An 18,642-nucleotide genomic window follows, 5' to 3' on the forward strand; every position below is an offset into this window, starting at 1 on the left:
AAAAACAAAACACCCCATCAACTGTGGGAGAATGCTTTTCACAAAGCGATCACTCTATATCTGACCTATCAGTCCTCATCTGCAAAGAAAAGCTACACAACACTGCACCTGGGAGCGAGACACTGGGTCAAACAATAAATTTAAACTAAACTATCTGTTCCCTTGCATTTTGCTGTGATGCTCTGAGTGCCTTTCCTAGACCTGAAGAGGAGTTCTTTGTGGCTTGAAAGCTTGTCTCTCTCATAAACAGAAGTTAGTCCCATAAAGGATATTACCTCACCCACCTTGTCTCTCTGACACACAGATGTCACACCATCGGGGCACACACACACTCTGCCCGAGGCCATCATCTCAAGGGCCATAGCATTTTGTATGTGAGAGCAAGAAATATGATGCAAACTCATCAATGTGACCTCTCCCTTGTGTGTGACAGCACAACAGGGGTTCTCCCCTTGCAGCTCCTGCACAAATCAGGTGCAGGACAGAACCGTTCGACCTAGGCAGAAACAGAAACAGAACAAAAACAGACATATCAACAGGCTCTAATCGCCATGATAAACCACATTCTACACTCACTTCAGAAAGCTGTGCTAGGCACTGTAGGATAGGTCCAAGAAGGCACAGCCTTCTGAGGCTTCCATGGAGTTCTGCATGTGGAAGCAGTTAATTGTGTGTACCCAAAACAAGACTGTGGGTGTTATCCACTGTTTCAGCTGCACTGGTGAAAATTGCAACAGTGTAATTCTCAAGCAAAGGTTTACCCTAAGGCCTTGGATACATTAACTAACTTCACAGCCATACTTGCCACTAGCAGTTGCAAAACTGTGGAGCTGTAACGCAAACAGGACACAGGCATTTTTACCACACTGGTATCTTCTGGTAAATACCATCTATGGAGTTTGCAGCTAAGAGAACATTCAGCCTAAAAGAACTCAGCTGGTGCCAGCCAAGGCTGGTATCCGAGTACGTGGGAACTGATCTTCCACTCAAGTAATTTCTGAACAGGGTGTCTGTTCCCCAACAGGGGGTTCAAGCAGCAGCCACAATTTGCATTTCACTTTCACATCACAGCTTTTTATACATCTATTTAGTCCTTTCACTACTGAACAGTATGGTGGAACTTGTACATATTTTTTTTTTTAATTTTGCCTTTTCTGTAGGGAAGGATAACTCAGTGGTTTGAGCATTGGCCTGCTAAACCCAGGGTTGTGAGTTCAATCCTTGATGGGGCCATTTAGGGATCTGGGGCAAAAATTGGGGATTGGTCCTGTTTTAAGCAGGGGATTGGACTAGATGACCTCCTGAGGTCCCTTCTAACCCTGATATTCTATGATTTCTTCATAGTCTAATTGCTGTTTAATCATTTTGACATTTGTAAGTGCTTTTTCCACCCTTCACACATCATTATGCTGCCACCTTACTTCACTTTGTGATGTTTTGTAGATTCTGCCTCTTCAATTTTATCCTTCCCAACCATTTTATACTCTCTTTTCCTTTATCTATGTTACAGTTTTTCTTCCATTTCCTAGCATATTAAATATATATACTATGCTAATGCTCAGATGCCATTTTCAGAGTACTGCCAATGCTAAAGTTCAAAAGTCTGACTTAGACCCCCCCAAAAAATCTTGTGTTTTTTTAAAAAGTGGGTTTGGTCCTGCTGTCCACCTCCAGTGTGTTAGACAATTACACCAACTTTTGTAAACTTATACTGAGGCAATTTTTTAACCCCTGTTCCAGGAGGTCTTGCTAGAAAACCCAACCAAAATCAGAGCCCAATTGTGCCAGGCACCATACAACACAGAGAAAGCCCCTGCACTGAAGAGTTTACTATTCAGTGCAAAGCATATTGGTGCATTTGTGACACAGGAACTGGAAATAGGACTCTCCACGCTCACTTCGTATAGGGTGTCAAGGTTCCTTCCCCACTCTGAACTCTAGGGTACAGATGTGGGGACCTGCATGAAAAACCCCTAAACTTATTTTTACCAGCTTAGGTTAAAACTTCCCCAAGGTACAAACTATTTTACCTTTTGTCCCTGGACCTTATTGCTGCCACCATCAAGCGTCTAACAAAAATAACAGGGAAAGAGCCCACTTGGAAACGTCTTTCCGCCCAAAATCCCCCCCAAGCCCTACACCCCCTTTCCTGGGGAAGGCTTGATAAAAATCCTCACCAATTTGCATACGTGAACACAGACCCAAACCCTTGGATCTTAAGAACAATGAAAAAGCAATCAGGTTCTTAAAAGAAGAATTTTAATTAAAGAAAAAGTAAAAATCACCTCTGTAAAAATCAGGATGGTAAATACCTTACAGGGTAATCAGATTCAAAACAGAGAATCCCTCTAGGCAAAACCTTAAGTTACAAAAAGACACAAAAACAGGAATATACATTCCATTCAACACAACTTATTTTATCAGCCATTTAAACCAAACAAAATCTAATGCATATCTAACTAGATTGCTTATTAACTCTTTACAGGAGTTCTGACTTGCGTTCCTGCTCTGGTCCTGGCAAAAGCATCACACAGACAGAGAGAACCTTTGTTTCCGCCCCCAACCCTCCAGCTTTGAAAGTATCTTGTCTCCTCATTGGTCATTTTGCTCAGGTGCCAGTGAGGTTATCTTAGCTTCTTAACCCTTTACAGGTGAAAGGGTTTTTCCTCTGGCCAGGAGGGATTTAAAGGTGTTTACCTTTCCCTTTATATTTATGACATAGGGGCTACCAAACATCCATTAAATGGGAACAACTGTTCAACTCTGTTGAGCTGAGCAGGATTCAAACTGGTGACCTACTAGTGAAAAGCTCTGTAGCTCACTGGCATTACCCCAAAGTATCTGAGCACTATATGTGCTAGTTGTATACTTTCGAGAATGAGACTTGCAGCCTGGAAGGATAAGTTTATTAAGTAAATTTCTAACCTCTTGGAGCTTAGACAGGTAGGGTTTTCCATTCTCTGAATTCATAGGTAAGACCTTCCACACATTGTTCTGCCTCCCAAACACACTAAGGGTATGTCTACACTACGAAATTAGGTCCAATTTATAGAAGTCGATTTTTTAGAAAGCGATTTTATACAGTCGATTGTGTGTGTCCCCACTTAAGACCATTAAGTTGGCAGAGTGCATCCACAGCACCAAGGCTAGCATCGACTTCTGGAGTGCTGCACTGTGGGTAGCTATCCCACAGTTCCCGCAGTCTCCGCTGCCCATTGGAATTCTGGGTTGAGATCCCAATGCCTGATGGGGCAAAAAACGTTGTCGCAGGTGGTTCTGGGTACATGTCATCAGGCCCCACCTCTGTGAAAGCAACAGCAGATAATCGTTTTGCACTTTTTTTCTTGGGTTACCCGTGCAGATGCCATACCACAGCAAGCATGGAGCCCGCTCAGCTCATCGTCACCATACGTCTCCTGGGTGCTGGCAGACGCAGGACTGCATTGCTACACAGCAGAAGCTCATTGCCTTATGGCAGCAGACGGTGCAGTACGACTGGTAGCCGTCCTTGTCTCCTGGGTGCTCTTGGCCAGCCTTGGTGAGGTCTGTCAGGAGCGCCTGGACATAAATGGGAGTGACTCGGGTCATTCTCTTCTTTTAAGTTTGGCTAATGGAGGTTCAGTCCTACCTGGAATATTGGCAGAGGGATAGCTCAGTGGTTTGAGCATTGGCCTGTTAAACCCAGGGTTATGAGCTCAATCCTTGAGGGGGCCATTCTGCCTCAGGCTGCTCTCACAGCCAGCAGCACCGCAAGCACCCAAAATGGCTAGCAGTTGTGCTGCACCGTCTGCTGCCAGCCTACCCCTTACTCCTCCCTCCATGAAAGCAACAGCCTACAATCATTTCGTGCCTTTTTCTGTGTGGGCACCATATTGCTGTCAGCATCGTCATCCCCCCGCCACTTCCGCTGCGACTCTGCTCTCCTGCTCACGCCATACCATGGCAAGCATGGAGCCCACTCAGATCACCACGGCAGTTGTGACCGCTCTAAACACCAAGCGCATTATCCATCAGTATATGCAGAACCAGAACCTGCAAAAGCAGGCGATGGCAGCACGGTGAGGAGAGTGATCAGGACATGGACACAGACTTCTCTCAAAGTACAGGCCCCAGCAATTTGGCCGTCCTGGTGGCAGTGGGGCAGGCTCATGCTGTGGAATGCCGATCCTGGGCCCGGGAAACAAGCACAGACTGGTGGGACCGCATAGTGTTGCTGGTCTGAGACGATTCCCAATGGCTGCGAAACTTTCGTATGCGTAAGGGCACTTTCATGGAACTTTGTGACTTGCTTTCCCCTGCCCTGAAGCACCAGAATACCAAGATGAGAGCAATCTTCACAGTTGAGAAGCGAGTGGCAATAGCCCTGTGGAAGCTTGCAATGCCAGACAGCTACCGGTCAGTTGGGAATCAATTTGGAGTGGGCAAATCTGCTGTGGGGGCTGCTGTGATGCAAGTAGCCAACACGATCACTGACCTGCTGCTATCAAGGGTAGTGACTGGGAAATGTGCAGATCATAGTGGATAGCTTTGCTGCAATGGAATTCCCTAACAGTGGTGGGGCGATAGACGGAACGCATATCCCTATCTTGGGACCGGACCACCAAGGCAGCCAGTACATAAACTGAAAGGGGTACTTTTCAATGGTGCTGCAAGCACTGGTGGATCACAAGGGACATTTCACCAACATCAACGTGGGATGGCTGGGAAAGGTACATGACGCTCGCATCTTTAGGAACTCTGGTCTGTGGGAATGGCTGCAGCAAGGGACTTACTTTCCAGACCAGAAAATAATCGTTGGGGATGTTGAAATGCCTATAGTTATCCTTGAGGACCCAGCCTACCCCTTAATGCCATGGCTCATGAAGCCATACATAGGCACCCTGGACAGTAGTCAGGAGCTGTTCAACTATAGGCTGAGCAAGTGCAGAATGGTGGTAGAATGTGCATTTGGACGTTTAAAAGCACGCTGGCGCAGTTTACTGACTCAGATCTCAGCAAAACCAATATTCTCATCGTTATTACTACTTGCTGTGTGCTCCACAATATCTGTGAGAGTAAGGGGGAGATGTTTATAGTGGGGTGGGATGTGAGGCAAATCGCCTGACTGCTGATTACATGCTGCCAGACACCAGGGTGGTTAGAAGAGCACAGCAGGGCACGCTGCACATCAGAGAAGCTTTGAAAAACAGTTTCATGACTGACCAGGCTACAGTGTGAAAGTTCTGTTTGTTTCTCCTTGATGAAAATCCGCCTCCTTGGTTCACTGTACTTCCCTGTAAGCCAACCACCCTCCCCTCCCACCTTTGATCACCACTTGCAGAGGCAATAAAGTCATTGTTGTTTCAAATTCATGCATTCTTTATTAATTCATCACACAAATTGGGGGATAACTGCCAAGGTAACCCGGGAGGGGTGGGAGGAGGAGGGAAGCACCGGGTGGGGTGGTGGAGGAGGGAAGGATGGAAGGACAAGGCCACACTGCACTTCAAAACTTATTGAATGCCAGCTTTCTGTTGCTTGGGCAGTCCTCTGGCGTGGAGTAGTCGGGTGCCCAGAGGGCCCCCCCCACTGCATTCTTGGGCATCTGGGTAAGGAGGCTATGGAACTTGGGGAGGAGGGCGGTTGGTTACACAGGGGCTGCAGCGGCCATCTGTGCTCCTGCTGCCTTTCCGGCACCTCAACCATATGCTGGAGCATATCAGTTTGATCCTCCAGTAGCCCCAGCATTGCATCCTGCCTCCTCTCCTCGTGCTTATTTTATGCTTTCCTGGACTCTGACATGGTCTCCCTCCACACATTGTGCTGGGCTCTTTCAGTGTGGGAGGACTGCATGAGCTCAGAGAACATTTCATCATGAGTGCGTTTTTTTCGGCTTCTAATCTTTGATAGCCTCTGGGATGGAGATGATACATGGAGAGATGAAACATTTGCAGCTGTAGGAGGGGAAAAAAGGGAGATTAGTCTTTAAAAGGAGACATTTTCGAGAACAATGGGTAGACTCTTTCATGGTGAACCAAGCTGTTAACATTACATAGCATGTGTGCTTTCTTTACAAGGTCGCATTTTGCCTCTTATATCGAGGGCCTGCCAGTATGGTGTGAGAGATCACACACGCAGGGCCGGCAGGCAACAGAATTTGGCTTGCAGGTGGACATGGTAAGCTATAGTCTTTTGGTTTCTTTAACCTTCCTAACATGTGGGAATGGTTTCAAACAGCAGTGCCCTCATTTCACATACCAAGCACCCGTTGGGTTGGCCTTTTAAAATGGGTTGGCCATTTAAAAGGAGGGGCTGCGGTTTTCGGGTTAACGTGCAGCACAAACCCAACTAACCATCACCCTCTCCCCCCCACACACCAAATTCTCTGGGATGATCGCTTCCCCCTTCCCCCCACCGCATGGCTAACAGCGGGGATGATTTCTGTTCAGCCTCAGACAAACAGCACAGCAGGAACAGACACCTCTGAATGTCCCCTTAATAAAATTCCCCTATTTCAACCAGGTGACCATAAATGATATCACTCTTCTGAGGATAACACAAAGAGATAAAGAACGGATGTTGCTTGAATGCCAGCAAACACTGGGACCATATGTTGCCATGCTTTGTTATGCAATGACTCCAGACTATGTGCTGCTGGCTTGCCATGGTAAAGTGTCCTAACATGGAGGACAGAATAAGGCTGCCCTCCTCAGAAACCTTTTGCAAAGGCTTTGGGAGTACATCCAGGAGAGCTTCACTGATGTCCCTGGAGGATTTCCGCTCCATCCCCATACACATTAACAGACTTTTCCAGTAACTGTACTGGCCGCGAATGCATCCCAAGTCTTCAGGGCAAATTAATCTTTAAACATGCTTGCTTTTAAACCGTGTAATACATTTACAAAGGTACACTCACCGGAGGTCCCTTCTCTACCTTCTAGGTCCAGGAGCCTGCCTTCCGTGGGTTGGGAGGGTACTAGATCCAGGGTGAAAAACAGTTCCTGGCTGTCGGGGAAAACAATTTCTCCGCTTGCTTGCTGTGCTTCAACCTCCTCCTCGTCCCCAAAATCCGCATCCCTGTTGCATGAGAGTCCATTGACGGAGTCCACGCACAGGACTTGGGTAGTTGTAGGGGCACCCCCTAGAATGGCATGCAGCTCATCATAGAAGCAGCATGTCTGGGGCTCTGACCCGGAGCAGCCATTTGCCTCTCTGGTAGGCTTGCCTGAGCTCCTTAAGTTTCACACGGCACTGCTGCGGGTCCCTGTTATAGCCTCTGTCCTTCATGCCCTTGGAGATTTTTTCAAATATTTTGGCATTTTGTCTTTTCGAACAGAGTTCTGATAGCATGGATTCGTCTTCCCATACAGCGACCAGATCCAGTACCTCCTGTTCGGTCCATGCTGGAGCTCTTTTGCAATTCTGAGACTCCATGTGCTGAAGAACTCTGCATGGTCACCTGTGCTGATCAGCTCGTCATGCTGGCCAAACAGGAAATGAAATTCAAAAGTTCGCGGGGCTTTTACTGTCTACCTGGCCAGTGCATCTGAGTTGAGAGTGCTGTCCAGAGCGGTCACAATGGAGCACTCTGGGATAGCTCCTGGAGGCCAATACTGTCTAATTGCATCCACAATACCCCAAATTGGGCTCAGCAAGGTCAATTTCAGTGCTAATCCACTCGTCGGGGCGGAGTACAGAAACTGGTTTTAAGAGCCCTTAAAGTCGGGAAAAATGGCTTCGTGTGTGGATGGGTGCAGGGTAAACCGAACTAACGCTGCTAAATCCAACCTAAACTCGTAGTGTAAACCAAGGCTCAGTCTACAAAGCCAGATGCTTAAAGGAACAAGTCCTATTAACAAATATGAATAATAAAAATGTAACAGTAAAACAAATTCTAGTTATGCAGGCTCCAAATTGATAAATAAAATGTTTTGCAATACAAAATAATTCTAACAATTACTCCAGGGTCCTTTCACTAGAATGCATGCACACACACACACAACTGTATATTTCCCAATCCTATATGGGTCATCAGCAAGTTTAAACTCACAGCCTTTACATCCACAACACAGACCTCTTCCATTTCAGCTATAGAAGTCAATGAGAGGGGTACAGGATGTGTTGGGAGAGAAAAATGCTGTTATTCTCAGTGTACCAGCCCACACATGAAGACAACACACATTGCCAGTGGCTCATGCAAATATTTGCAAGACATCAGTAAAACACTGGGTATCAAAATATTTGGTTTCTATTCTTGGCTCTAGGATAGGACTGTGGTCTACTACTACTAACAGCAGAGGGAAATGGTACGTTTGGGTCACCCGCAGGGACTGGACCAGAGCTTATAGATGGTTGTGAAGGGCACAGAAATATTAAAACAGCACTCTGCAGAAGATTTGAGGCTAGAACAAGTGACTTTGGATTGCACTTTTGTGCCCCTGCCTCCAGGAGCATTGTGTGTGGGAGTCTCTTCCTTTGCTTCCCAAAAATCATGCAACAGCAGGAGTTTCTGTTTTTTGTTTTTTTTTAAAAACACAATTATGAGACTGCCAAGAGGGGCCAACATCACATTCACTGCAATAAATTCATGAGTGCCAGCAACACTGCAATCAGGACTGAGATCCCCTCAGGCTGGGCACTGTACCAACTACGGTTGCCAGGTGTCCGGTTTTCGAACGGACTGGCCGGTCGAAAAGGGACCCTGGCAGCTCCGGTCAGCACTGCCAACCGGGCTGTTAAAAATCCAGTCAGCGGTGCTGCGGATCTAAGGCAGGCTAGTCCCTACCTGTCCTGGCAGTATGCTGCGCCCCAGAAGCAGCCAGCAGGTCTGACTCCTAGGCGGGGAGGCCATGGGGCTCTGTGTGCTGCCCCCTCCCTGAGCACTCCCATTGGCCAGGAACAAGTAGCACATGGAGCCTCCTGGCCCTCCTGCCTAAGAGTCGGACATGCTGGCCACTTCCAGGGTGCAGCACGGTGTGAGGACAGGTAGGGAGCCTGCCTTAGCCCCTCTGTGCTGCTGACCAGGAGCCACCCGAGGTAAGTCCATGCCCCAATCCCGCGCCCCAACCCCCTGCTCCAGCCCTGAGCCCTGCAAACCTGGAGCCCTGTTCTGCACCCTAAACTCCTCATCCCTGTCTCTAGCCCAGAGCCTGCACCTCCAGCAGGATCGCTCACCCCCCCACACACAAACCCCAAGCCCCTGTCCCAGTCTAGAACCCCCTCCAATACCCTGAACCCCTCATCCCTGGCCCCACCCCAGAGCCCACACCCCCTCTTGCACCTAACCCCCCCGCCTCAACCCACAGCCCCCTCCCACACTATGAATCCCTCAGTCCCACCCCCCAGCCTGGAGCCCCCTCCTGTACCCCAACCCCTCATCCCCAGCCCCACCCCAGAGCCTACAGCCCCAGCCAGAGCCCTCTCCCGTATTTCAGGCCCCACCGCATTTCTGGCCCCACCCCAGAGCCTGCACCCCCAGTTAGAGCCCTCAACCCCAGGCCCCAGCCCAGTGAAAGTGAGTGAGAGTGGGGGATAGTGAGCCACTGAGGGAGGGGAATGTAGCGAGCGAAGGGTGGGGCCTCAGGGAAGGGACGGAGCTAGGGTGTTCAGTTGTGTGCGATTAAAAAGTTGGCAACCCTAGTACAAACACACAGCACAGCATGGTCCCTGCTCCAGAAGAGTTTCTCTTCCTCCCTGCCATGGAGGAGGATGGGCGATTCCCACCACAGGAGATGTGGGGGGGCTCTGAATTCCTTCGTCTTATAGATTCAGTGCTCCCTGTGAGGCCGGATATGTATTCTGCCCCATCACCAACTCCCATCCTCTGCAGAGCAGAAGCATAATGTACTGGCCCAGTGTACAGGACTATGGTGCCCCCTAGTGATAAAACCACATAAAAAGAAAAGGAGTACTTGTGGCACCTTAGAGACTAACCAATTTATTTGAGCATAAGCTTTCGTGAGCATGCGATGAAGTGAGCTGTAGCTCACAAAAGCTTATGCTCTAATAAATTGGTTAGTCTCTAAGGTGCCACAAGTACTCCTTTTCTTTTTGCGAATACAGACTAACACGTCTGCTACTCTAAAACCACATAAGATAAGAACAGTGGTACTCGGGCATGCCATGGAACTACATACAGCCAGGACACGGAACCCTGCTCGGCACCTGCCTAAATTACTGGCTTTTGGCCAACAACAAGGGTGAAGAAGTGGCCAGTAAATGAGAATCCCTCCCACCCTCCCCTGCTTCTGCCAGCCAAATCAGTGACCTCCCTCCCTGTAACTCCCTCTTTCAGTGGGAGACACAGAGGGAGCTGCAGAAAGGAGGCCAGGGCAGGGAGTGGTGAATTGCTGGCAGGGGGAAGCAGCTGCACCACCCCAGGAGAACAGTCTGACTGCCATAAAAGGTACTGACTGGACAGGTACAGAGAGGCTGAGAAAGGAGTCATATGTGGAAGGAGAACTGAAGACGTGGGATGAAATGGGGACTCAAAGGACTGGAAGGAGGCAGTGGACTAAGATTGGTGTAGGATGTGAAAATGGGGGTGGTTGGGTTCCAGTGTATCTAAAGTGTACAATTTATGCATAGTTCATTGATAATTTCCATAGAGTTCTACATAAATTGAGTGTATTTTCCTTAAGCTTTTTGCTGCACCAGTATGGGCAGGCCTACTGATGACTGGAGTGTAAGGGTAGGTTTAGTGCCCTTGAATTTCTCCCACCTTAGTATTGGGCCAGGAATGTCAAGATACATCCCTGCTTCCAATAAAAAAACCCAAAGAACATGCATAAGTGCTAATGTCCTCTCCCCCACTAGACCCTGAATATTCACATTTTACCATACATGATTCGTAAGAAAACTCCAGGAAATCCAGAGTCAAAAGAAAGCAGAATACAGGCTAAAAAAAGTCAGAAATAATGGTTGTCTACATTTACATGGAACACAGAATCCACCAGTTAACTCATCCAATAAACAAGCCCCCATAAGTCCAAATCACACAATATTCTGAAAAGTATTACCCAATATTCAGACATGCTGAGCACCAGTGGCTCCCACTGACTTCGCTGCATGAGCTATGGGTGCTCCGTACATCTGGAAATACCAGGCCAGAAAAGAGTTTTCAGTTATTTTGACATGTTTGCTGAGTTTTATATAAAACATTTGGCAACCCAGGAACCAACTCATGATAACCCAGAACTCTAACAGGGACTAGAGAACTTATTTTTGCTTCATATCTAAAATTAGAACTAACACATAATAGAATCAAAGAAGTGTATGGCTTGAGAGAGCCATAGAAGAAGTCATCAAGTCAACCCCTTACACTATGGCAGGACCAAGTAAACCTAGACCACCCTGACAGGTATTTGTCCACCTGTTTTTAAAAGCTTCCAGTGATGGAGATTCCACAACTACCCAATGGAGTCTATTCCAGACTTTAACTACCCTTATAGTCAGAAAGGTTTTCCTAATATTTAACCTAGATTTCCCTTGTTGCAGATTAAGCCCCTTACTTCTTGACCCACCTTCAGTGGTTATGGAGAACATTTGACCACCATCCTCTTTATAGCAGCCCTTAACATAGTTGACAATTGCTCCCCTCAGCCTTCTCTTCTCAAAACAAAACATGTCCACCACCTCCCCCCCTTTTTTTTAAAAAAAAATCTTTCCTCAGGGGTCAGATTTTTCTAAATATTTTTTTCCATCCCCCTCTCCTTTGGACAGTCTCCAATTTGTCCACATCTTTCCTAAACTGCGATGCCCACAACTGGACACAGTAACTCCATCTGAGGCCTTACCAGTGATGAGTAGAACAGGATAATTTCCTCCTGCATCTTATAAAGGACACTCCTGTTAATGCACTCCAAAATGGTATTAGCCTTTTTTTGCAGCTGCATATTGTTGACTCATTCAATTTGTGATTCACTGTAACTCCCAGATCCTTTTCAGAAGTAATACCACCTAGCCAGCTATTCCCCATTTTGTAGTTAATGCATTTGATTTTTCCTTCCTAAGTGAAGTACCTGGAACTTGTCTTTATTCAGTTTCATCTTGGGGAATTCAGACCAATTCTCCAATTTATCAAAGTCGTTTTGAATTCTAATCCTGTCCTCCAAAATGCTTGCAACCCATTCCAGCTGGGTATCACCTGCAAATTTTATAAGCATACTCTCCACTCCAAGTCATTAATTAAAATATTGACTAGTAGCAGGACTGACCCATGTGGGACCCGAATAGATATGTCCTCTCTGTTTGACAGCAAACCACTGGTAACTACTTTTTTAGTACAGTCTTTCAGCCAGTTGTGCACCCACCTTATAGCAATTTCATCTAGACCACACTTCCCTAGTTTGCTTATGCAAATATCACGTGGGTCTATGTCAAAATCCTTACTAAAATCAAGATGTAATACCATACACCTGCCCCAAGCAGAAAATTACCCAGCAAGAAACAAACATGATGCCCTGACCACAGTATAGCTATTGCCCATCATCATCATTGTCCCTCAAATGAAGACACTCTCTCTCCCCCCATCATCAATATCCTTTTTTGGGGGGGAAGGCAGGTGGGGGATGCTCTCGGGCATGCTAGAACTATAATATTCTCTTTCTATGATGCTAGAAAGTGAGCCTCTCCCACTGTAATAGGGCAATGGTTCTCAACATTTTCCAGGACTCCCTTCCCATTTCACAATACAAAAAAGGCAGGCTAGTTATGATCCCCATGTTAAAGGTGTTGTATGGCTTGCCTACAGCATTTTGAAAACATATAGGAGTTATGTAAGAAAGAAGAATAGTTATAGCACTTCTAAGAACTGGAGAGAGCCTTTTCTGGGGAAAGGAGAATGGTGCATTTACAGGCATTCTGAACAAAACATATGGAGAAGGAAACAGTTGCAAGGGAGGATTCCTCTACAAACAAATTTGGAAAGAAAATGGTGACTTTGGAGAATGCATGTCTGGGTGGTGATGGAATTTTTCATTCTGCATTATTTCTAATGTAGGAGCCAGCCAAAGCAGAACTCATTACTCATTACCAAACAGAACTGCACAAAAATGGAGCAATCCATGTGAAAGTGATCCATGAAAAGTCAACTCTCCAGGCTCCTTTACCTGGATGTCCTTGTGCCACCTGGTAAGAGTTTGGCAGTTCCTCAAAACTGGCTGATGTCACAGTTTAACAAACAGTCATCTAGGTAAAATCCCAGCAGAGAGACAGGGCTTCCAAATGTACTACCCTTCCTTTAATTTAGGTAAATAGTAAAAAGTAAGTAATGTGGTCCACTGGATAAGCCACTTGTCTGAGAATTGGGAAACATACGTTCTATTCCCAACTCAGCTATTCATTTGTTGTATCACTTTGGGCATGCCTCGTTTCCCCATCAGTAAAATGAGGAACCATCACATTGTGCCACAGTTAATCCATGGAATCACTATCTTCTCTGTTACTTTTGTCATTCTTCCTCCTGTTTGTCATACTAACTTGTTGCATCTTGATTTAAATTAGACTGTAAGCTCTTAGGAATGGGGACCATATCTACCAGTGTGTTTGCACAATGACCTCCAGCCTTTAGTTACACAGCAGGGGTACGTGCACCTTTATCATTGTAACCTACATTCATTAACCCACAAAAGAGGCTAAGGGCTAAACACAGAATCTAGACAGAATTTTATATTCGGTCACAGGAGATTAAGCATTAACCAAGTCATTTATAAATTAACCAATTAAGACTCTTACTTTTCAACAATTCAATTTGTGCAGTTTCATGCATTAGACTCAAGAGCAAAGGGACAGGCGTTGCAGAGTTCTTCCAGCAATACGTTTGTAGCTACAAAATAGACACGGTCTCTCTACACCCTCATGAGTTCTCTCAACAGCTTCAGTAACATCTGGAGCAGTACTTACCCAGAATATCCCACAAACCGTTGGTACAGCTACAGGCATTGTGGGAGGATCAAACAACCGATGTTGTAGAACTCAGTCCCTTGCAGCTGGCCATAGCTGTCCTCTTCAACACTTCAATCTCTGCAACAGTCAAGTGTTTCCATAGAAAATGCATTCACTTCCCAATTAGCTTACTTACAAAAATCCATTTTAGAGTAAGCAATTCTTGGTCTCCTTTTGTAAATCACAATTCACTGTAAAACCCTTCTACCAGTTCTTCCTGACTCTCAGAAGATTTGCCATACCAGATCATAACAATGGTCCATTAAAACTGGGGTCCCTGCTCCAGTAGTGCCCTTTGCTGGATTCTCCAAAAATAGGCAAACCTCTTATAGTGCACAAAGATGTAGGAGAATCTCTTGATGCTTTACATATACTGTTTCATTACCCCATCTTAGCTTGGCATATCCACAAAATACTGGGCATAAAATTATAGTCTCATTTTTAGAATAATGTCCTCATCTTTGACTCTACAACCTGAATTCCATGAGTTGTCTACATGCTGTGCAAAGAATTTTTTCCTTTTTTAAATTTGCCCTTGAATTAGTGACCCATTCTCTTAATACAGAAAAGCATAAATAGGGACGGATTCATTTTCACCAAATCCTTCATACTCTTAAAAATACCTCTATCTTCTCTGTAAGAGTTTTCCTGAAAGGCTTGGACATTGAATTAAGCAGTCTTGACAAGTGGGGGATAGCAATTGGGAGGAGACTGTTCAAGCATGATGGAGATTAACAAAATGGTAAGCAGAGAAGGGGATAGTGAGATGAGAAAGAGGAGTGGTGGTTTGGAGTAGGGGAATCGAGGAAAGATGGCGAGGTTTGATAACAGAGTAATAGATGAGGGAATGATAAGGGATTGGGTAGAAACGTGAAGAGCAAAGGCAACAAGTGGTGATAGCAATAGTAAAGTTGACTGAGCAGCACAACTAGTCAGAATTTGAAGAGCCTGGAGACAGGAAAGAAAATTGACCATTTCAAGGAGGGCGTAGGAGGTAAGTGCGGATAGTTGGTCAGCGGTCAAGAACCAGTTAATAGCGAGTACTACTAAAGACTCTACACTATGGCCTGCAGCCATACTGCAAAGCACTCCACAGCATTCCCAGGCAGAGGTTATGGCAGAGCCAAAAGGAAAAAGCTGGAGTGACACTAAAAGGTTATTTGTGGGGTTTAGATTGAAAAATGTACAATAGCTCAGGTCATAAGCAGGGCCGGCTCCAGGCACCAGCTTTCTAAGTAGGTGCTTGGGGTGGCATTGAGCATGGGGCAGCAGTCTGTGTCCTGAAGCAGCAATTTGGCAGCAGCTCCTCCCACCGCGGTGGCTTTTGGGCGGTCTTCCGGGCACGGCGGCTATTCGGCAACGACTGCTTGGGGTGGCAAAACTGGTCATAAGACTAATGATATCAAACAGAAGTGGAGCAGTCAGGATAAGATTAATATGGTCATACTGCTAACGGATGGGAGGAAAGTGTTAATGCAGATGAAGGACGTCACACCAGTACCCAGCTGGCAAGCAGAACAGGAACAAACCAACCATGGTGCAGTAATCCTATTGTGGACTTCTAGCTCTCATCTTTTGATATAGTAATGAAGGTGAGAAAAGGTCAAAGATAAAGCTTCTTAGTGGAGACCCAGAAGTATGCTAAACAAATTTGTAAAGCAAAGTCTCTAGAAAGAGGGAAGCAAAAAATACGAGAACAATTTTAAGTTGTCATGGACTTTAAAGTCCAACTGAGTTAAGGAGGGATATAGAGTTTAAGGCATTCTACACACAGGAACAGGCAAAAGAATCTGAGCAGTGTAGGAGGACAAATAGTAAGTGTGCAAGATGGTAGGGTCTCTCAGAATGTCATTTGTCTCCTGAATCTGCATTTCAGAAAGGAAAATGTTACAGTAATTTTTTGTTCAACAAAAAATGGGACAGGCCTGACTTTTAATCTTATACTTTGTCATGTGAGATACAGCCACGAGGTAGAATGATTAGATAAAATTACATTAGTGTTGGTCAATTAAGAAGTCAGCAGATATCTTAATGAAAGTCATTCACCATGCATGCAGTACAATAACTATAGAACACAAGGCTAGGACCAGACTATTTGCAGGCTTTTGTGAGCCAAGACATAACCAGAAAGTGCCCTAGACCAGTGGTTTTCAAAATGCGGGTCGTGAGGCAGTACCGGGTCACAGAATGTAAGGCACTGGGTCGCAGCAGCTCTGGTCAGCACCCCCAGCCAGGCCGTTAAAAGTCCCAGCAGCAGTGCTACCCGGCTAAGGCAGGCCAATTTCTACCTGTTCTGACACCATGCTGTACCCCAGAAGTGGCCAGCAGCAGGTCTGGCTCCTAGGCAGGGGGAGCAGGGGGCACGCCACTGGACTCCATGTGCTGCCCCTGCACCAAGCACCAGCTCCACACTCCCATTGGCTGGAGGGGTGGGGGGAGCAGCGCATTCAGGAGAGAGCCGTGCAGAGCCAGGAACCAGACCTGCTGCTGCCGGCTTCCGGGGCGCAGCGTGGTCCACAGTGCCAGGACAGGCAGGAAGCATGCCTCTGAACCCCCGCTGCGCTGCTGATCAGGAGCCGCCCAAGGTAAGCCTGCGCCCCGACCCCACACCCCAATCCCCTGCCCCAGCCCTAAGCACCCCCCCAAACCCGGAGCCCCTTCCTGCACCCAAAACCCCTCATGACCGGCCCCAGCCCAGAACCTGCACCCCAGCCCAGAGCCCTGACCCCCTCCTGCAGCCCAGCCCTGAACTGCCACCAAACCCAGAGCCCCCTCCTCCACCCCAAACCCCTCATTCCCAGCCCCACCCCAGAGCCTGCATCCCCAGCCCAGACCCCCTCCTGCACCCCAACCCCCTGCCCCAGCCCAGAGCCCCTCCCACACCCTGAACCCCTCATTCCCAGCCCCACCCCACAGCCCTCACCCCCAAGCTCCTCATCCCCAGCTCCGTTGGGTAGCGGGCATCAACAATTTTCTTCAACTGGGTTGCCAGAAAAAAAGTTTGGAAACCACTGCCCTAGACCAGGGGAGAGCAATCAGAGCGCCCAGTTTTGGAACACTTTTGTCAACAGTTCCATTTGCTTCAGTGGAACTACTCACACGAATAAGGATTGTGGGATAGGCTCAGAACTACTGTGAATGATCAGAAATACACCTGGGGAGGTAGGTGAATTTGCTGAAGGTTTTGAATCCTAAGTGTAGGAGTATGAAGGCTACAGGATTGCAGGATCTTTCCAGATACAATCTGGAATAATTGTAACAGTAAAATTATTTTGGCAAATCCTTCTGGTCACTCTTCTCTCTTCCCAAGATACTAGGATTTGGAGACTGGGACTGACAAGGCTACAGTAAGCTGCCTGCTGATTTACTAAACTCCAAGCCCCATTAATGGCTTCTTACCACTGGGGAGAAGAAGCTGGCTCTTCTAGGACCCTTCTCATGTTTCCTTGGCTCGGGTTCAGGTACTTTAGTTGAGCCAATGTTGCTGGTTCATAAATATGGGTCCTACAGGACCTCTCTACTCAGCATGCCCTCTTAAAGGGCCTATTTCTAAGCAGTATCCCGAGACTGATTCTTGCTAGCTAAGGAGGCTCCAGGCCAGGAGCCCTGGGGAAACATTATTGGCATCTGTCTTGTGTAGGAAAGGAGACTTGCTCACAAAGCAGTCAGCAGCTCTTATCTGCAAACCTAAAGAAAAAGGTAAAGAGCAAAAGCTGACAGCATCATACCTTTCTTAGTTATCTGCTCAAGCATATTTAAACATTAATGTAGGCCAGAAAGTAACTGAATAGCAATTGACATTTTTATGACCCACTCCCCAGGAGTCAAACAGCTACTGGGGGAGGGTCACAACCACCCTGCCCTTCCCATATTGCTAAGTGGAAGATGGATCCCAGCATGGAAGGGGTTGATAACCACAGCTTAAGAGCTGCATGTAGCTATATCCTTCATATGGCATAAGGATCAAACAATGTGCAATGGTTGCACAAACCTACTTAGGAGGTTCATTCCTCCAGAAGGTCTGCAGCTTTTCAAAGACTCCTAAATTGTGTCTTAGCACACCATCTCATGGCTATCCTCAGTGGGATGTTAATACTAGATTTTTTGCATAAGCCTACTGAAATTGAACTCTTAAGAGAAAAAACTGGCAAAGGCCTGAAAGCACTGTGACTGTCTTTAAATGAAGTGAAAGGGCCATAGTATTATAACACAAGTACTTATGGTGCTCATGTCTCCCATTCATTAACCCTCTTCTACAAACAATTACCATGACTTTCCCATCAATGTTCTTTACAGAGAAAAGAGGGGGAATTAAATTAAATAAGCTTGCTAAACAAACTGGTTGAGTCAAATCTTGGTCATGAGCCTACAGTCAGTCAAATTAACCCAATTAGGCAAGACATTAATGCAACAGTCAGCCTAAAATTATGTTCTATAATTACATACTATATCTGTTTTTCCACATTAAAACTAAATAAGCTTTCAGTTGCTAAGTGGAAACAACCCTTTTCGGCAGCTGGTATTCTTCTCATGACCCATTTTCAAATTTCTTCTGAAAAACCATCTTTTCCAGCTACCTCTTATTTGCTCTCATTTTACCTTAGCATACTGTAATTCCATGTGTATGGGGATAAAAATCATTGCATACAGCAATTTTCATAAAGTAGTTGAGTCATGTTGCTAAAACACACGGAAGCCCGTTACATAAACCACGTTATA

At 46.4% G+C, this 18,642-nt stretch overlaps 1 long non-coding RNA gene across 1 annotated transcript; it reads right to left on the bottom strand.

Annotated features, from left to right (window-relative positions):
- Positions 1-5,052: 5,052 nt before the first annotated feature.
- Positions 5,053-16,507, bottom strand: LOC140914445 (uncharacterized). The gene is made up of 3 exons (XR_012159866.2): positions 10,998-16,507; positions 6,896-7,460; positions 5,053-5,933 (listed from the first exon to the last, which is right to left on the bottom strand). It is a non-coding gene; the product is annotated as an uncharacterized LOC140914445 (long non-coding RNA).
- Positions 16,508-18,642: the final 2,135 nt, after the last annotated feature.

Source organism: Lepidochelys kempii, chromosome 7 (assembly GCF_965140285.1).
Source record: "Lepidochelys kempii isolate rLepKem1 chromosome 7, rLepKem1.hap1, whole genome shotgun sequence".
In the NCBI taxonomy this organism is placed as follows: Eukaryota; Metazoa; Chordata; order Testudines; family Cheloniidae; genus Lepidochelys; species Lepidochelys kempii.